The sequence below is a fragment of the Salvelinus alpinus genome, chromosome 13 (assembly GCF_045679555.1).
Source record: "Salvelinus alpinus chromosome 13, SLU_Salpinus.1, whole genome shotgun sequence".
Taxonomy (NCBI): domain Eukaryota; kingdom Metazoa; phylum Chordata; class Actinopteri; order Salmoniformes; family Salmonidae; genus Salvelinus; species Salvelinus alpinus.
In genome coordinates this window covers 31,727,366-31,744,959 of record NC_092098.1, presented here as the reverse complement: position 1 = coordinate 31,744,959, position 17,594 = coordinate 31,727,366, and the positions used below count along the sequence as shown (strand labels likewise).

General features: G+C 40.8%; 1 pseudogene; it reads left to right on the top strand.

Annotated features, from left to right (window-relative positions):
* Positions 1 to 17,594, top strand: part of LOC139536727 (probable ATP-dependent RNA helicase DDX10) — a 121,073-nt pseudogene that overhangs the window by 55,869 nt on the left and 47,610 nt on the right.

Here is a 17,594-nt window from a genome sequence, read left to right as displayed (position 1 = left end):
ATGTGACTTGTTAAGCACATTTTTACTCCTGAACTTTTTTATTCTGGCCATAGCAAAGGTGTTGAATACTTATTGACTCAAGACATTTTTAGCTTTACATTTTTAATTAATTTGTAAAAAAAAAAAAAAACATGTAAAAATGTAATCACACTTTGACATTTTGGGGTATTGTGTGTAGATCAGTCAAAAACAATCTAAATGTAATCCATTTTAAATACAGACTGTAATAACAAAATGTGTAAAAAGTCAAGGGGTGTGAATACTTTTTGAAGGCACTGTTATGTGCCAGATGAAAGTCTAAACACCCCTTGCACAGAATATAATATATTTTTTGATAGGGAGGTGGTAATTTTCCCAACTTTGAAAAATAAAACTCTACCGCAGGGTTAGGTATTAAAGACTGAGGCCGTAGGGCTTCCTCTAACTTCTCATCTGGGCTTTGGTCCTTTGATGTTTCTTTGACCCTGACAAACTCCCCAGTCCCTGCCGGTGACAAGCATACCAATAACATGATGCTGCCACCACAATACTTGAAAATGCAGATGGTCAACAACATTGCAGTCCCTCCACATTACTGGCCTGTATGACAAAGTGAAAAGAATTAAGCCTATGTTTAAAAAAATCCACTCCAAATGATCCATTCTGTTTGCAAACGAGGCCGTTAAATAATACTGCAAGACGACATGGCAAAGAAATTAACTTTTTGGTCTAAATGAAAAACTCCAGGCTTGGGTCAAATCCAATACTACACGTGAAACCTAATGTATTTTGGAGTATTGTTGTGGAGGCATCATGTTATGGGTTTGCTTGTCACCGGCAGGGACTGGTTGGAGTTTGTCAGGATCAAAATAAATATGAAAGGAGCAAATCCCAGGTAACAAGTTAGAGGAAACCCTAACCCTGGGTTATAGTTATATTTTTCAAAGTTGTAATGGCTGCCAAAGGTGCTTCCACCAAGTATTAACTCTGAGCTGTGAAGACATACACAATCAAGACATCTTAGTTAGAAAACCTTAAATATATATATTTTTAATCATGTTTCTTAGACTTGTGGACTAGTTTGTGTAGATTGGTACGAAATAAATACAATGTATTTCCTTTTGAGGTAAATTTTTAATGCAGCAAAATGTGAACTTGGCTAGGGATTGTGGACTTTCACTTGCGACTAGCTAGGTGCGCTTTTTTTTTTGCATGCGTCTGTATTCTCCAGTTTGACAAGCGGTTCAATTTTTGCCCATCTCCAACCATCTGTTTTCTACGGAGTTCCCAACTTGCAATGTCGTTGTCTCATATGCGATGCCCTGAGTCATTGGCGCTTGGTGTGCTTCAGCCTGGCTTTGCCCTGCATTTCTGTAGAGTTCCGTTGTTTATTAAACTTCCATCAAAGTTAGGTACAACATGTTCCAGAAGGCTTAATGACTCCACTCTACACACACCTGGCAGTGGATGGATACTAGTTAATGTCAGATTTAATTTTGGCCAGATGGTTCCTCTCTGCTAGAGAACCGGTAAATCACTGTTTGCGCTGAGTGCCCACCTAGCAGGGGATGTAGATGCTGAAGTGGTGACCTCATCACAGTAATCACTCTGGTTTAGGTGATGAACTTATAACATAATTCAATGGCTGAGACTAAACTGTCTGTTAAGTGAGGTGTAGGTAGCTATAGCTCTTAAACCCCTACACAAGTGCACACTTGTGTGACTCAGCTTATTACCTTTTTGCCCTTTTCTCAGGAATTGGAGTGGGCTGATTGAAATGCTCAGTTTTTCCTGGAGAAAAATGGGTTGTTCCAAGCTATTTGTTGCTTATATTTAGAGTTGCTGTGCACCTTGAGGCAAACATTTTGGGCTAGCTCCCATGTGAAGTTAGGAATATAACATCCTGGTTTTCCCGCAAAAAAAATGACAGCCGTACGATAGAAACGGTTTGGAGAAGAAGAGTGTTTGAATAGAGGTCAGGGTGAGATTAGCCATCTCCGGCTATCTCTTTCATTGACTCCTCTGCAGTGGGATAATAATATGTTGTAGGTGGCAGGGTCACAGCTGCTGTAGTGTGCCTTCAGCTAGAGTGTGGGAGGCTGCGGAGTGGTGGTTTTCTTGTCAGACATGATTCACTGTCTTCAAATGGGGGAAGAAGATTTTATTTTTTGCTCTTCATCACTATAGATTCAGTGAAATAATCTAGATAAATGTGGCTATCTACAGTCTCATGAGAGGCTTATGAGAGGCTTATGAGAGGCCGTGGGTCAGTTAAGGGTCTTTTGGGGCCATTGTATATGAAATCATTAAAAAAGAACATGTCTTTGTTTGCCTAGGGGAGAAATGGTTTATAATATGGAGGAATTTCTTGACCTGAATAAGTTAACTGTACACATGAGTTATAATGAGTATCCCAAAAAAACTTGCCAACTGTCAGTTTACACAGACTCCTAGAGAAGCTTTTTCTCCCTGAAATACCTGTCGACTCTTCAGACCATATACTTCACCTCCAGCATGTGACAATAATTAGGCTGATTTGTGCCACTGTCACTATCGCGGTCTGGACGCTATGGCTGGGGATGCTTTCATCTCCTCTATCGAGATCCGGGTGACTTCACCCCTGTCACCCCATCTTTTCAATACAGCTGGCAGGGTCTGTTCAGCTCAATTACCTCTGAAAGTGTCATTGTACCAGGAGAAACAGAAAGCCCCCAAAAGTTCTACTGTCGCTGGCCTTATCCTGCCCTAGAGGGGCTTAGAAGCTCCTTCAGATAGTGTTTCAAGAATTATGGGTGGTATTGACGTTGTGGGTGGTATTGATGTTTTAAAATGTCAATCATGTCAATGACTGCTATCTTCTGGTACAAGGTATCGAGCATATTCATACCATTCTACTAATTTCATGGTTTAACCAAAAACGTTAGGGTCAATCAGGGTTTTTGTATACTCCATCATTGGATAACGTAAAATAAACTAATTATTTTCTTCACACGTGGATGCCATCATTCATTTTTGGTCTTTGAGGTGGTGATAGCCTAACATAATAACACATCCTTCATTGTGTCCTTTTAAATGTAGCTTTGTGAGTATGAGATTGATTGAGGCAATCTTGTGAGAGCAGCCCCCTCAGCCTGCAATAACAATCTCAGGGAAGGACATAAGTCCGTTGACAGTCCTTTTTGTCAAATGACACCTTTCATTGGGAACGAACCGCATGGCAATTCCATTATGCTAATTGCATCCTTGTCGTCCTCTCACACCCTTACTTTGAGAAGAAACCGTCTCCTGCCAAACCCAAATCCCCTTGGGCATCGCGTTGTAGGTCTCTCCCAAATTGAGAAGGTTTAGGCCTAGCCTTATCGTAGAGATGGTATTCTATAGGCTTATATAGTATTTTTATTTTATTTATTTATTAAACAAAATGTTAAAGTAAAAAATCTTTCAAAATGAACTGGTATTCACAAACAAACACAATGCAAGACAAAAAAAGAAACATCAATCATACAACACATACAGGCCTCCCGAGCGGCACAGCGGTCTAAATCTTGCAATTTCCACGACATGTTTCTATCCACATTCATTTTCTCTGGTTCACTTACTATTGGTAAAATGGCCTTAGGAAATTGTCTCTATCCTCCTTTGAACTTTTGTTTTCCGATTGATACCGTTTGTGATCAAATGTTTTAACTTCTTATGGCTACAAGCCCGGTGTCGGTACACATATGACAACAGCCAGTCCAAGTGCAGGGCGCGAAATTCAAAAGATATTTTTTTGAAATATTTAACTTTCACACATTAACAAGTCCAATACAGCAAATGAAAGATAAACATCTTGTGAATCCAGCCAACATGTCCGATTTTTTAAATGTTTTACAGCGAAAACACCACGTATATTTATGTTAGCTCACCACCAAATACAAAAAAGCACAGACATTTTTCACAGCACAGGTAGCTTGCACAAAACCAACCAAACTAACCAAGAACCAACCAAACTAACCAAGAAACAACTTCATCAGATGACAGTCTTATAACATGTTATACAATAAATCTATGTTTTGTTCGAAAAATGTGCATATTTGAGGTATAAATCATAGTTTTACATTGCAGCTACAATCGGAAATAGCACCGAAGCAGCTAGAACAATTACAGAGACCAAATTGAAATACCTAAATACTCATCATAAAACATTTATGAAAAATACATGGTGTACAGCAAATGAAAGACAAACATCTTGTGAATCCAGCCAATATTTCCGATTCTTTAAGTGTTTTACAGCGAAAACACAATATAGCATTATTACAATATTACAATTATTACTTACTACAATAGCCAACCACACAACTACATTGATTCAAGGCAACAGTAGCGATAGCAACAAAACCAGCAAAATATATAAATTATTTCACTAACCTTCATAAACTTCATCAGATGACAGTTCTATAACATCATATTACACAATACATATATGGTTTGTCCGAAAATGTGCATATTTAGAGCTGAAATCCGTGGTTATACATTGTGAAAACGTAGCAAATATTTTCCAGAATCTCCGGATATATTTCTGACACTCACCTATTCTGACCAAATGACTAATCATAAACGTTACTAAAAAATACTTGTTGTACAGCAAATGATAGATACACTAGTTCTTAATGCAATCGCTGTGTTAGAATTCTAAAAATAACTTTAGTACGACATGCAGCTTACGTTATAGCGAGACAGCGCCAAAAATCAAGGCGGAAAACACAACAACACATTTTCGACAGAAATAGGAAATAACATCATAAATGGGTCCTACTTTTGTTGAGCTTCCATCAGAATCTTGCACAAGGGGTCCTTCGTCCAGAACAATCGTTGTTTGGTTTGAGAATGTCCTTTTTCCCTCTCGAATTAGCAAGCAAAACTTGCCAAGTGGCGCGAAGCTGTCCATCGTGAACAAACGCAGAGAACGGAACACGCCAAAACTCCCGAAAAAATTTCAATAATCTGATAAAACTATATTGAAAAAACATACTTTACGATGATATTGTCACATTTATCAAATAAAATCAAAGCCGGAGATATTAGCCGTCTATAACAAAAGTTTTTCAGAAGCCAATGCTGATGTACTTCCTGCGCCTTCCTGAACAAAGGAATTTGGGGTCATGTCATTCCAAGCTCTCTCTTTTGACCATAGAAATAGCTATACACTCCATTTCACCTCTCACAGCCTATTGACATCTAGTGGAAGGCGTATGAAGTGCATGTATACTAATAGATTTCAAGCAAATGATTAGGGAGGCCCTGGAACAGAGCCTCGATTTCAGATTTTTCACTTTCTGACAGGAAGTTTGCTGCAAAATGAGTTCTGTTTTACTCACAGATATAATTCAAACGGTTTTAGAAACTTGAGTGTTTTCTATCCAATAGTAATAATAATATGCATATTGTACGAGCAAGAATTGAGTACGAGGCCGTTTGAAATGGGCACCTTTCATCCAAGCTACTCAATACTGCCCCTGCAGCCATAAAAAGTTCAAGATTGAGTTAATTCCAGAAGGGTACATTGTTATGCTACCATCTGGGGTTCTCTCTACTCTGTTTTCAGTCTATTGGTGTTTTTTCAGAAGTTATAGAGTTTTTGATGTAACTTAATAACTACCTGCCTTAACTGCCTGGTGTATGGTCTGTTTTGTTTCCCAAGCAAGTACTTTAGAGAACTATTACTGTCAATCTGGCATTTAGCTAATGTGATGAAACAGTTTGACACTGAGCCTCAGGACTTTTCTTCTCAGTCGTGTTAGTTAATTTCTCTCTTCCTTTACTTTATAATTACTAAGAGCGAAAAGAAAGAATGCTCAAACTCTGACTATAAAGACTCACCTACTGCATAATGCTAAGTCCTCTGAGGATGTGTTGACTCCCCCATTCCCCCCTATTGACAGTGGTGTTTGGTCTGGATTGATTGTTTCATTGATTGACTGAGCATCTGATTCTCACTCTAATCCATTAATTGGCCCTCAGCCATTCATATCAGGACCGGCATGAATGTCAGCACCGGTGTTGAGGAATGCTCCTCAACGCACAACTGTCCAGTGATGGAACAAGCAATAAATCACCTCCAAGATTTTACTTACCCTCTACTATGATGTGTCATAGTACTATGATCACATTTCATTATGAGTACATTCTGGTCTTAACCTGAATCCATATTGAAGTTTGTTTGCTGTCCTTGCCTAACTAAAAGTGATAAATACATTTTTAAAAGGCTTATAATGATATCTTAACTATAAGAATTTGTTCAATGTCCCTCCCATTCAAAAGCCAACCCGCCAGGTACCAAACCTTGAGAACATTTGAACTCGCAAGAAAAGAGCAACATGCATTGGAATACTGGGCTTTTGCTTATTCCGAAGGTGAGGTAGAGCACGTGCTCTTAAATCGGGATCAAACATTTCTCACAGTCCTTTTTTTCCTAAGCTGATGAAATAAAGAAGGGGGTTAAGATTTGACTTTGTGGCTCCTATCTCCTTATCTTTTCAAATGCATACAGAAAGCCATGCCCCTTTGTGGAAACTGCTGATATTGGATTTCTAATCAAGTTGTTTTTTCCTGTTTTCGACGGGGCCCATAATTTTGACATAGAAATGCAGTGCAATAACTTCACACCCAAAGAGATTGAATTGACTCATTCAGAATAGCGGCGAGACTCTGCGCCTCCAGTGGGAAAGCGCTTATTAAAACTGGGAGGGCTAGGTAAGTCCTAACTCCAACTCCCAATTTAGATTCTCAGTGGAGAGATAGAAACTGCGGCAGGAGGGGGAGTAACATTTACTGATTCGTTTTGACAAGGGAGTTGGGACAGAGCGGAGCTGTTGTTGTCATGTATCACTAATTATGTGCTCACCTCACTAGGTTTATGAAGTGACTTTTGCCACAGGTTGTTTCATTTGCTGGTGGAATTAATCAAATGCCCCCCCCCCCCCCCCCCCCACACAGACGTCCTTGCCTCTGCCTCACAGTCTTGTATTGCTCCGGTAGCCTGCTAGTGTCCATTGTTGTGCAGAGCAGTTAATTTTGTTCCTTAATGTATTCCGACTGGTTGTTGTGGCTTTGAATAGGGCTCTCGAAATGGATGGCACTACCTTCTGTTGGCTGAGTCTATGTTTGTCAGCAGAACAAACTGTATAGAAATGCAATGGAAGTTTTCTGAGATTACCTTCAATACATGTATGGTGAGAGAATTAACAATTATTTCTTGGTTTGGGGGAAATTTAATATCTTTCAGTATGACAACATTCCCAGCATGATGGCCATTATTTCATATTTATGCCACATCCTTTTGAATCACATTTTTCTCTCTACCAAAAGCTCACATCGGTTATTTCTAATTGAATATGGTGATCAATGTCCCCAAGGGAGGGATGACGTCAGTTATTAAACCATAAAATGCACAACCTCGCCAATTGAGACCAAATACGTCAATATATGGTTGAGCGAGCACACCGACATAAATTGTGTAGTGGGTCATTCTGATGTGAAAAACATAATCAGGCATGCAGTATTTATTAGGGCTGGGAATTGCCAAGTACCCCACGATACAATATTATCAAGATAGTTAAGTGCCGATAATGTGATTTTATTCGATTCGATGTTCCGAACATATTGTTCACCATATGTCTGCTGCAGGGGGAAAAGAGAGTCATGAGAAAACAATGAGCTGAAAACAAATTTGCTCCCTATTTAAAAAGATGGAGAACAAAAAAAATACTGCCCTTTTGGTGCAGGTAACTAGCCAACTAGCGCAAAAATATAGAGATATTGTCGATCTGATAAATCGTCAAGAACAATATCCCCATATGTAACTATATATATTTTTTGTCTCGTCACTAATATTATGCCTCCTTCCAAGTGCCGACTCAGCAGAGTCTACTGCTCGTTAAACTTAAGTCATATTCCAAGGGCTTGTTTTATTAACACCCTAGGCAAGAGCGCTCTCTCTATCACTCTGGATACGAGAGAATATATGCTGGAATGTGCCAAGGAAAGTTGATTTACCCTCTGCTTTGACTACAACAACAAAATGGGTTTGTTTATGTTATGTCTAGTGTCCTTGTCAACTGCTTAACCAGAGATGATCTGTTATCTGGGCAAACATTGGAATGTTGTTTGATGTTGCAGCACTGTAAAGCCTGCAGGTTGGATTAGGCCCTGATCCTAATTAGAGGAGCAATGGAAAATTCATACATTTCTTGAATCAATGTTCCAGAATTCTAGAGTTCTTATTATAACTATAGTGTACCACTGACCTTAGTCTTGATTTCTACCTCAGAGGACAGGCCAGCTGCCCTGTAAGTAAATCGTTTTGACACAATTTGATAATTCTATTCTTTACTACCAAAATAGATGGCTAAACTACCCTCTGTCAGGGGCTGGGAATTTCATTTTGTTGCACAGTTAATTTGCTGAAGCAATCAATGAGTGGACAGTACTGTTCGTTCTCTGTGAACTTGTCTTTGTCAGCATTCCTGAGTCTCCAGTCTTTACCTGCTGACCTACTAGCAGAATTGTCTAGCTACCTCTAGCCGAGATCAGCAGGGACAGACCGTTTCAACATGATCAATGTTATGAGGTGTTACATTAGCAGTGAAATTGTGTTAGGTTGATATGTACATACAGTGGGGAGAACAAGTATTTGATACACTGCCGATTTTGCAGGTTTTCCTACTTACAAAGCATGTAGAGGTCTGTAATTTCTATCATGGGTACACTTCAACTATGAGAGACGGAATCTAAAACAAAAATCCAGAAAATCACATTGTATGATTTTTAAGTAATTAATTTGCATTTTATTGCATGACATAAGTATTTGATACATCAGAAAAGCAGATCTTAATATTTGGTACAGAAACCTTTGTTTGCAATTACAGAGATCATACGTTTCCTGTAGTTCTTGACCAGGTTTGCACACACTGCAGCAGGGATTTTGGCCCACTCCTCCATACAGATCTTCTCCAGATCCTTCAGGTTTCGGGGCTGTCGCGGGGCTATACGGACTTTCAGCTCCCTCCAAAGATTTTCTATTGGGTTCAGGTCTGGAGACTGGCTAGGCCACTCCAGGACCTTGAGATGCTTCTTACGGCGCCACTCCTTAGTTGCCCTGGCTGTGTGTTTCGGGTCGTTGTCATGCTGGAAGACCCAGCCACGACCCATCTTCAATGCTCTTACTGAGGGAAGGAGGTTGTTGGCCAAGATCTCGCGATACATGGCCCCATCCATCCTCCCCTCAATACGGTGCAGTCATCCTGTACCCTTTGCAGAAAAGCATCCCCAAAGAATGATGTTTCCACCTCCATGCTTCACGGTTGGGATGGTGTTCTTGGGGTTGTACTCATCCTTCTTCTTCCTCCAAACACGGCGAGTGGAGTTTAGACCAAAAAGCTCTATTTTTGTCTCATCAGACCACATGACCTGCTCCCATTCCTCCTCTGGATCATCCAGATGGTCATTGGCAAACTTCAGACGGGCCTGGACATGCGCTGGCTTGAGCAGGTGGACCTTGCGTGCGCTGCAGGATTTTAATCCATGACGGTGTAGTGTGTTACTAATGGTTTTCTTTGAGACTGTGGTCCCAGCTCTCTTCAGGTCATTGACCAGGTCCTGCCGTGTAGTTCTGGGCTGATAACTCACCTTCCTCATGATCATTGATGCCCCACGAGGTGAGATCTTGCATGGAGCCCCAGACCGAGGGTGATTGACCGTCATCTTGAACTTCTTCCATTTTCTAATAATTGCGCCAACAGTTGTTGCCTTCTCACCAAGCTGCTTGCCTATTGTCCTGTAGCCCATCCCAGCCTGTTGCATGTCTACAATTTTATCCCTGATGTCCTTATACAGCTCTCTGGTCTTGGCCATTGTGGAGAGGTTGGAGTCTGTTTGATTGAGTGTGTGGACAGGTGTTTTTTATACAGGTAACGAGTTCAAACAGGTGCAGTTAATACAGGTAATGAGTGGAGAACAGGAGGGCTTCTTAAAGAAAAACTAACAGGTCTGTGAGAGCCGGAATTCTTACTGGTTCGTAGGTGATCAAATACTTATGTCATGCAATAAAATGCAAATTAATTACTTAAAAATCATACAATGTGATTTTCTGGATTTTTGTTTTAGATTCCGTCTCTCACAGTTGAAGTGTACCTATGATAAAAATTACAGACCTCTACATGCTTTGTAAGTAGGAAAACCTGCAAAATCGGCAGTGTATCAAATACTTGTTCTCCCCACTGTATATGCAGTGTTCTGATCATTTCCCCTCTCATCACAGGAAAGTGACAGCAACACCATGAAGAAGACTGAAAAAGAGATGGGCCAAGTATTCCCAAGTTCAAAGAGGCCAAGAAAGTCCTGAAGAGAAACTTCCAAGTCAACACCAAATTAGTCTTCACGGAAGAGGGACAGGTCTGTGCAAACATTTTTCTTCCTGACGACAAATTTTTCTTTTGAGTCAGATCCAATAATAACCAGTTTTGGTGGCTTCAGGCTCAGCTAAATGAGAAGACCACTTATTGTCAAAACCAGTTTGTTTACCTCACTAACAGCCTTTTCACTCAGAGAAAATGAGATGGCACGTGTGTTTTGTAAATTCATGCTCAGCCAGCTGAAAATTAAATTAAGGACACTAAATTGTGTGTGTGTGTGTGTGTGTGTGTGGTGTGTGTGTGTGTGTGTGTGTGTGTGTGTGTGTGTGTGTGTGTGTGTGTGTGTGTGTGTGTGTGTGTGTGTGTGTGTGTGTGTGTGTGTGTGTGTGTGTGTGTGTACTCGCATTTGTGTGTGGGTAAACGTGTTTGTGTGTGTGCATGTGTTGATTCCCATCCAGCTGAAAAATTTGATGGCAAAGTTGCAGTGTTGTAATTTAACTGTGTGTTGATCAATGCCCCTCTCTCCAGATGGTGCAGCAGCGGCCACCACTCCAGAGGACGGCTGTGCCAGCCACAGAAGGGGAGGAGGATGATGGCACAACTGGCATCAATGTGGAGGAGGCCAGAGAGAGGCTGCGCCGAGAGGACCTGGAGTTTGACAAGCTGGAGTACAGACGTAACGTCAAAGAGAAACACAGGGTAAGACTGTAGTACATCCGTCAAGTTAAACAAACTCACAGGTTAAGACTGCAGCACAGCTGTAAAGATCAGTCAAAAACACATAACGTTGAGCAGAAAAAGCAGGCCGCAAAAACACAGGGTAAGACTGTACAGGGCACTACACTGCCACCAGAAACAAATCACTCGGATAATAATAGTTGTAATTATGACTTCGCTGTGCCATAGAGAATAAGCTGATTAGTGACCATTATGCTTGCATCATTACTACAGAGAAAACATCTTATTTCTAGCCCAAACCGATCAAATGTTTTTCTATCGCGGATTGGCGGGACTGCATTTTACATTCATAAATCAAATCATTTTATTTGCACGATTACTACAGAGAAAACGTCTTGTTTCTAGCCCAAACCAAGCAAATGTTTTTCTATCGCAGATTTGCAATACCGCATTTTACATTCATGAACCATGTTGCGGGTCGTTCTAAAACTATTCGCAAGCGAACAACCTGGTAACCACAGATGATGGTAACTTATCGAGTTACCATCATTAATACCTTGAATATTTGTTTTCTTCCATTGGGCTCTTCCATTTCTTTGTGTGCTCCTTATACAAAACGTCAGTGTAGAGCCCTGCTGTAGTGCAGTCACATCGTAAAACAGTTGCTCCACTAGCCCATACAGCAGCTTCAGGGTGCAGAGGGAGCATTTTATACTAATGGTTATCTGCAGATACGTACAGGAGATACATGCTGCTAACAGACTGCACAAATAAATAAATACAAGTATTGAAAATGAAGTACGAACTGCATAATAATAACATCCATGACTTAATGTATTCCTGAATTGTAACTGCTGCAAGGTCCCTTAAGGTACCTCAACCTGGTTGGATGTTTCGATGTATCACTGTCAATGGAGCCAGTTAAAGGCTTTAACTTAATCTCCCCACTCTGCACCCAGCAGGTATGAAAAATAAATGTCACAGCTGTGACACGTGCACACACGTGATCACATACGCACAGATACACAGACACAAATACACACACTTTCACAGATACACATTCAAAGACGCATACAAACTCATAGACGCACACATTCTCACACACGCCCGCCTGCCAGCCCGGAGGTTATTACCTCAGTGATTGAGGGGAGAGGCATGGGCCAGATGGGGCTCTGGAATGACTTGAAGCAGCTGTTGTAGCTGTACGATATCAATGGAAACCAGATGAAAGCGATAGCAAGGCCAAGCGTTCAATAAGCTTCAAAATGGGCTCTGCACATTAAATTCAATAACCCGTCAGACTTAATAGTTATCAGCCTCTAGGTGGTCTTTATGGGCCTTGTATTGGGCTTATACAGTGGGGTCCGAAATGATTGACACCCTTGATAAAAAAAATGAGCAAAAATTACTGTATAAAATAAATAACAAAAATACTAAGCTATATTGTATGGTTGTTTTTTTTAAAGTAGGAAATGATTTTATACTAATACAATTGCTCAGAAAAATAGATATTGTTGAAAGGTGCAATGTGCAGATATTGCTCCCTAATTTCCTGCTTGCTAAAATTGTAATAGTTTGCCTAATTTCAGATTGTGACACCGTAGGGATGGTGCCAGGTTTCTTCCAGACGTGACGCTTGGCATTTAGGCCAACGAGTTCAATCTCGGTTTCATCAGACCACAGAATCTTGTTTCTCATGGTCATGGTCTTTAGGTGCCTTTTTGGCAAACTCCAAGCGGGCACTCGTGCCTTTTACTGAGGAGTGGCTTCTGTCTGGCCACTAGCATAAAGGCCTGATTGGTGGAGCGCTGCAGAGATGGTTATCCTTCTGGAAGGTTCTCCCATCGCCACAGAGGAACTCTAGAGCTCTGTCAGAGTGACCATTAGGTTCTTGGTCATCTCCCTGACCAAGGCCCTTCTCCGATTGCTCAGTTTGGCCGGGTGGCCAGCTCTAGGAAAAGTCTTGATGTTTCCAAGCATCTTCCATTAAAGAATGATGGAGGCCACTGTGTTCTTGGGGACCTTGAATGCTGCAGACATTTTTTGGTACCCTGATCTACGGACAATTTCTTCACCTCATGGCTTGGTTTTTGCTCTGACATGCACTGTCAACTGTGGGACCTTATATAGACAGGTGTGTGCCTTTCCAAGTCATGTCCAATCAATTGAATTTACCACCGGTGGAAGTTGTAGAAACATCTCAAGGATGATCAATGCACCTGAGCTCAATTTCGAGTCTCATAGCAAAGGGGCTGAATACTTATGTAAATAAGGTATTTTTGTTTTTTTAATACATTTGCTAAAATTTCAAAACCTGTTTTTGCTTTGTCATTATGTGGTATTGTGTATAGATTGCTGAGTAAAAAAAATATTTCAATAATTTTAGAATAAGGCTGTAAAGTAACAAAATGTGGAAAAAGTCAAGGGCTCTGAATACTTTCTGAAGGCACTGTATTTTTGTCTGTGCTTATGGACTGCCCTCTTAAATTCACATCACATGTTTTCAATGGGTTTGAAGTCTGGAGACTGATATGGCTATTGTGAAATTTAGATTTTGTGGCAAATATAACTATTTCTTTGTGGATTTTGATGTGTGCTGGGGTCATTGTCTTGCTGGAGGATCCACTCAGCCTCCAAGCAGAGGCAACCAGATTTTTGGCTAAAATATCCTGGCACTGGGTAAAGTTTATGATGCTGTAGACCTTAACTAGGGCCTCAGGAGTAGTGGAACAAAATAGCCCCATAACATCAAAGATCCAGCACCATATTTTATGGAGTAATTTTCTGTTCATGGATTCTCATTTTGATGCGTAACGCTCTATTTTCATGTCATCCAACAAATGTAAACGCCTGGAGTTGGCTAAACAGCATTGCCACTTGGATTGGAACTGGTGCTTTGGTCAGATGACATGAAAATAGAGCTCTTTGTCCACACACCGGTGGTGGGTTTGGCATTAAAATGATAATGCATGAGCAGAAAAGAAAAGAACCCCATACCTACTGTAAAATATCGTGGTGGATATCAAGGATATGGAAGAATTCTGTATGGAGGAATGGTCTAAGATCCCTCCCAATGTTGTTCTCCAACTCGTATAACTGTTATCCTTGCTAGTTGAGGTATTGAAAAGAGGTTTGTCAATCATTTTTTATATTTTTATCTGAGAAATTGTATTAGTATAAAACAATATATTTTCCCAAGTTTTTGGAGCATACAATATAGCTCAGTATTTTAATTGATTTGATAGTCATATTTCCCCATCTTTGTCAAAGTAGTCAATAATTTCGGAGTTCACTGTATATGCCAAAAAACATGAAGGATCGATAATTGATATCGATTTGCCCATTTTAGCCATTATGAATAACGTAGTCAAAATGTAAGTGATTTCTAAACAGTTTCCAATGTGTCTAAACACAAAAGTGTTGTTTCAAAAGGCTCAGTGGTACTGCAGTATAAGCTGTAACATTTGCACTAGTATAGTACTGGGGCACAAACTCTATTTGGATACGAGTGTTCTAGATTTGCCCAGAGGAGAAGTCAAAGCCTGTCCTGCTGCACCCATCCCTCCCACTCACTCCAGGTTATATTTATAAGCCGAGATATATCGCAGGTTGGAACCCAAATGAAAATAACTGACATAGCTGAGTCTGGCACACAGCTTGGGAGCCCGCAGGCAGACGTCGGGAGATTGGGCTGGGGAGTTCAGTTAATATTTTCAAGTGTGAGCTTCGTTTCTCTCCACTAAAAGTCCTAAAATATCTTCAGAAAGTTTGCTCAGCTTATCTAACTGCTGGATTCTATTTTCTCCCCATGCTCGTTGCTACCTTATTTAGCTTTTATGAAGGGATTATCTTATGACTTGATTGGAGGCAGTAACGACTGGCCTTTGGAAGGCAGGTGTGTTGTGGTGAATATTGATGAGGGTAAACATTGCACAATGTGTAGAAAACTTGTATAGAATGGAATGGAGTCAATTTAGCAGAGTAGTCTATGTCATTGTTTTGGGGGGGACTCTATGCTATACAATTACCTTTTAACTCAAGATTACCGCAACGCTAAATACCCTACTAGTGTTTCACTTTAGTGGTATAGGTTACAGTACATCAAAACCTATATCTGTTCTTTAGACCTAGGAAATGCTTTTAAGTTGCCATTGTCTCATTGTCTAGAAAATTAAGTTATGCCTCAGGTACTCCCCCGCACATCTATTAGGCTTACCTGTTGTGTTTAACATCTTGTCCCGTTCATTTGTCATGCTTGCCGAGCATTGCCAAGAAGGGGTGTTGTGATGACGGCTGATGTGTAAAGGAGAAAACATGCTTTAAAATTCCATTTTCATTTCTGTGCAGCGAGCTGCCACTGACAATCTGAGACCCAGGCCCAGAAATCAATTAGCAACATGCTCCAGCACATGAATCATTCTTGCCTGGCTTGCTGGCTGGCGTTCTAAATATCCCCCCTCATGTAGCTACCACTCTGTTTCTGGCTGTTCCGCTAGGGCCCCACTCAAACGCTGTTGTCATCATTTGACTTCAGTGACAAGGGGATCATTCTAATTCCAAGCTCTAACTTAACTTTTTTGGCCCATACTTCTACAGTAGAGAGCCAACTCACCTCTCTGGACCACTGTAGCTACTGTAACTGCACACAGCATGCTGACAGAGTGACTGGAGGCATACTGACAACTAGATGGGCAGGCAGTTACTAGTATGGTGGCCGTGGCCCATGTTAATGGAGGGCAGCTCAGTGGGGAAATGGTATTACTCTCCCCAGACCGTCTTAATGGATCCCTAACTTATTGGTTTATCACGACTCCCTCTGGTGTTCTCTCTCCCACTCCCTTTCTTATGCACTTGCTATCTCTCACCCTCTCCCACTCTCTCTTCCCCTCAACCCTTTTCTGCACCGTTTGGAGGCCGGGCCAGGGTAGAAATCCATATTTTGATTCGGTCACGGCTAGGGTTGCACATTTTGTGGAATATTCAGAGGTGGAACTTTCCATGGGAATTAACGGAAATATATGAAAATTAATATTAATACCATTTAAATGTTGATGATTTTTGCATTGAATATATTTACCATATCATATGGAGACAGAAACATAAACCTTTTACCTTATCATAAGAAGACATAATTGCAAATTATTAAATCCTTCCAATAGACATAAAAAAAACAATTGTTAGGAATTGAACTTTAATTAAATGAGTTGACTCTTCACATGGGATGATTTCACTGAACAACAAAAGAAAGGGAATATTGAATTATCCCCAATGATCCATCGCATCTCCCAAAAACATTTTCAACATACATCTGTAAAATGATAGTCTAGAAACGAAAGCTTTGGTTGTCTTCCTCTCAGGCTTCCATGTCTTCTCCCTGGACCTCCTCAATGTCCACCTCTTGAACATCAGACTCTGGGGCCTCATCTTCACTGTCACTTTCCAACCTTGTTGAGGATGGCTCGTTGTCAGGCTCAAAAAGCCTTAAATGGCCACCAATTTTTCAACCATTGTATTGGCCAGCCTGTTGCGTGCTTTGGTGTGTGTGTTCCCAAACAAGGACCAGTTGCGCTCTGAAGCGGCTGATGTTGGTAGGATTTTGAGGATGATGGAGGCAACCGGGGAAAGAGCCTCAGATCCACAAAGTCCCTTCCACCAGGTGGCTGATGAGATATGTAGGCACGACTGCCATATTGCATCTCCATCCCAAAGCCCTTGCTTCGAAGTGTACTTCGCCAGACTGCCAAGAATCTTGCCCTCATCCAGGCCAAGGTGGCGAGACACGGTAGTGATGACACCATAGGCCTTGTTGATCTGTGCACCAGACAGGATGCTCTTGCCAGCATACTTGGGGTCCAACACGCTGCGACGTGTATTTGCTTCAGGCAGAAGTCTTCACACTTTTTTGTTGTATTTCAGAACTGCAGTTTCCTCTGCTTGGAGCAACAGTGAAGTGGGCAGGACAGTACGGATTTCTTCTCTTACATCTGCAAGCAGAGTCTGAACATCAGACAGGATGGCATTGTCTCCCTCAATCTGTGCAATGGCTACTGCTATAGGTTAAAGGAGTTTCAGGCTGCTTACCACTCTCTCCCAAAATACAGTTGGAAGTTTACATACACTTAGGTTGGAGTCATTAAAACTAGTTTTTCAACCACTCCACAAATTTCTTGTTAACAAACTATAGTTTTGGCAAGAGACAGATTATTTCACTTATAATTCACTGTATCACAATTCCAGTAGGTCAGAAGTTTACATACACTAAGTTAACTGTGCCTTTAAACAGCTTGGAAAATTCCAGAAAATGATGTCATGGCTTTAGAAGCTTCTGATAGGCTAATTGCAATAATTTGAATCAATTGGAGGTGTACCTGTGGATGTATTTCAAGGCCAACCTTCAAACTCAGTGCCTCTTTGCTTGACATCATGGGAAAGTCATAAGAAATCATCCAAGACCTCAGAAAAAAAAATTGTACTTGGGAGCAATTTCTAAATGCCTGAAGGTACCACGTTCATCTGTACAAACAATAATATGCAAGTATAAAC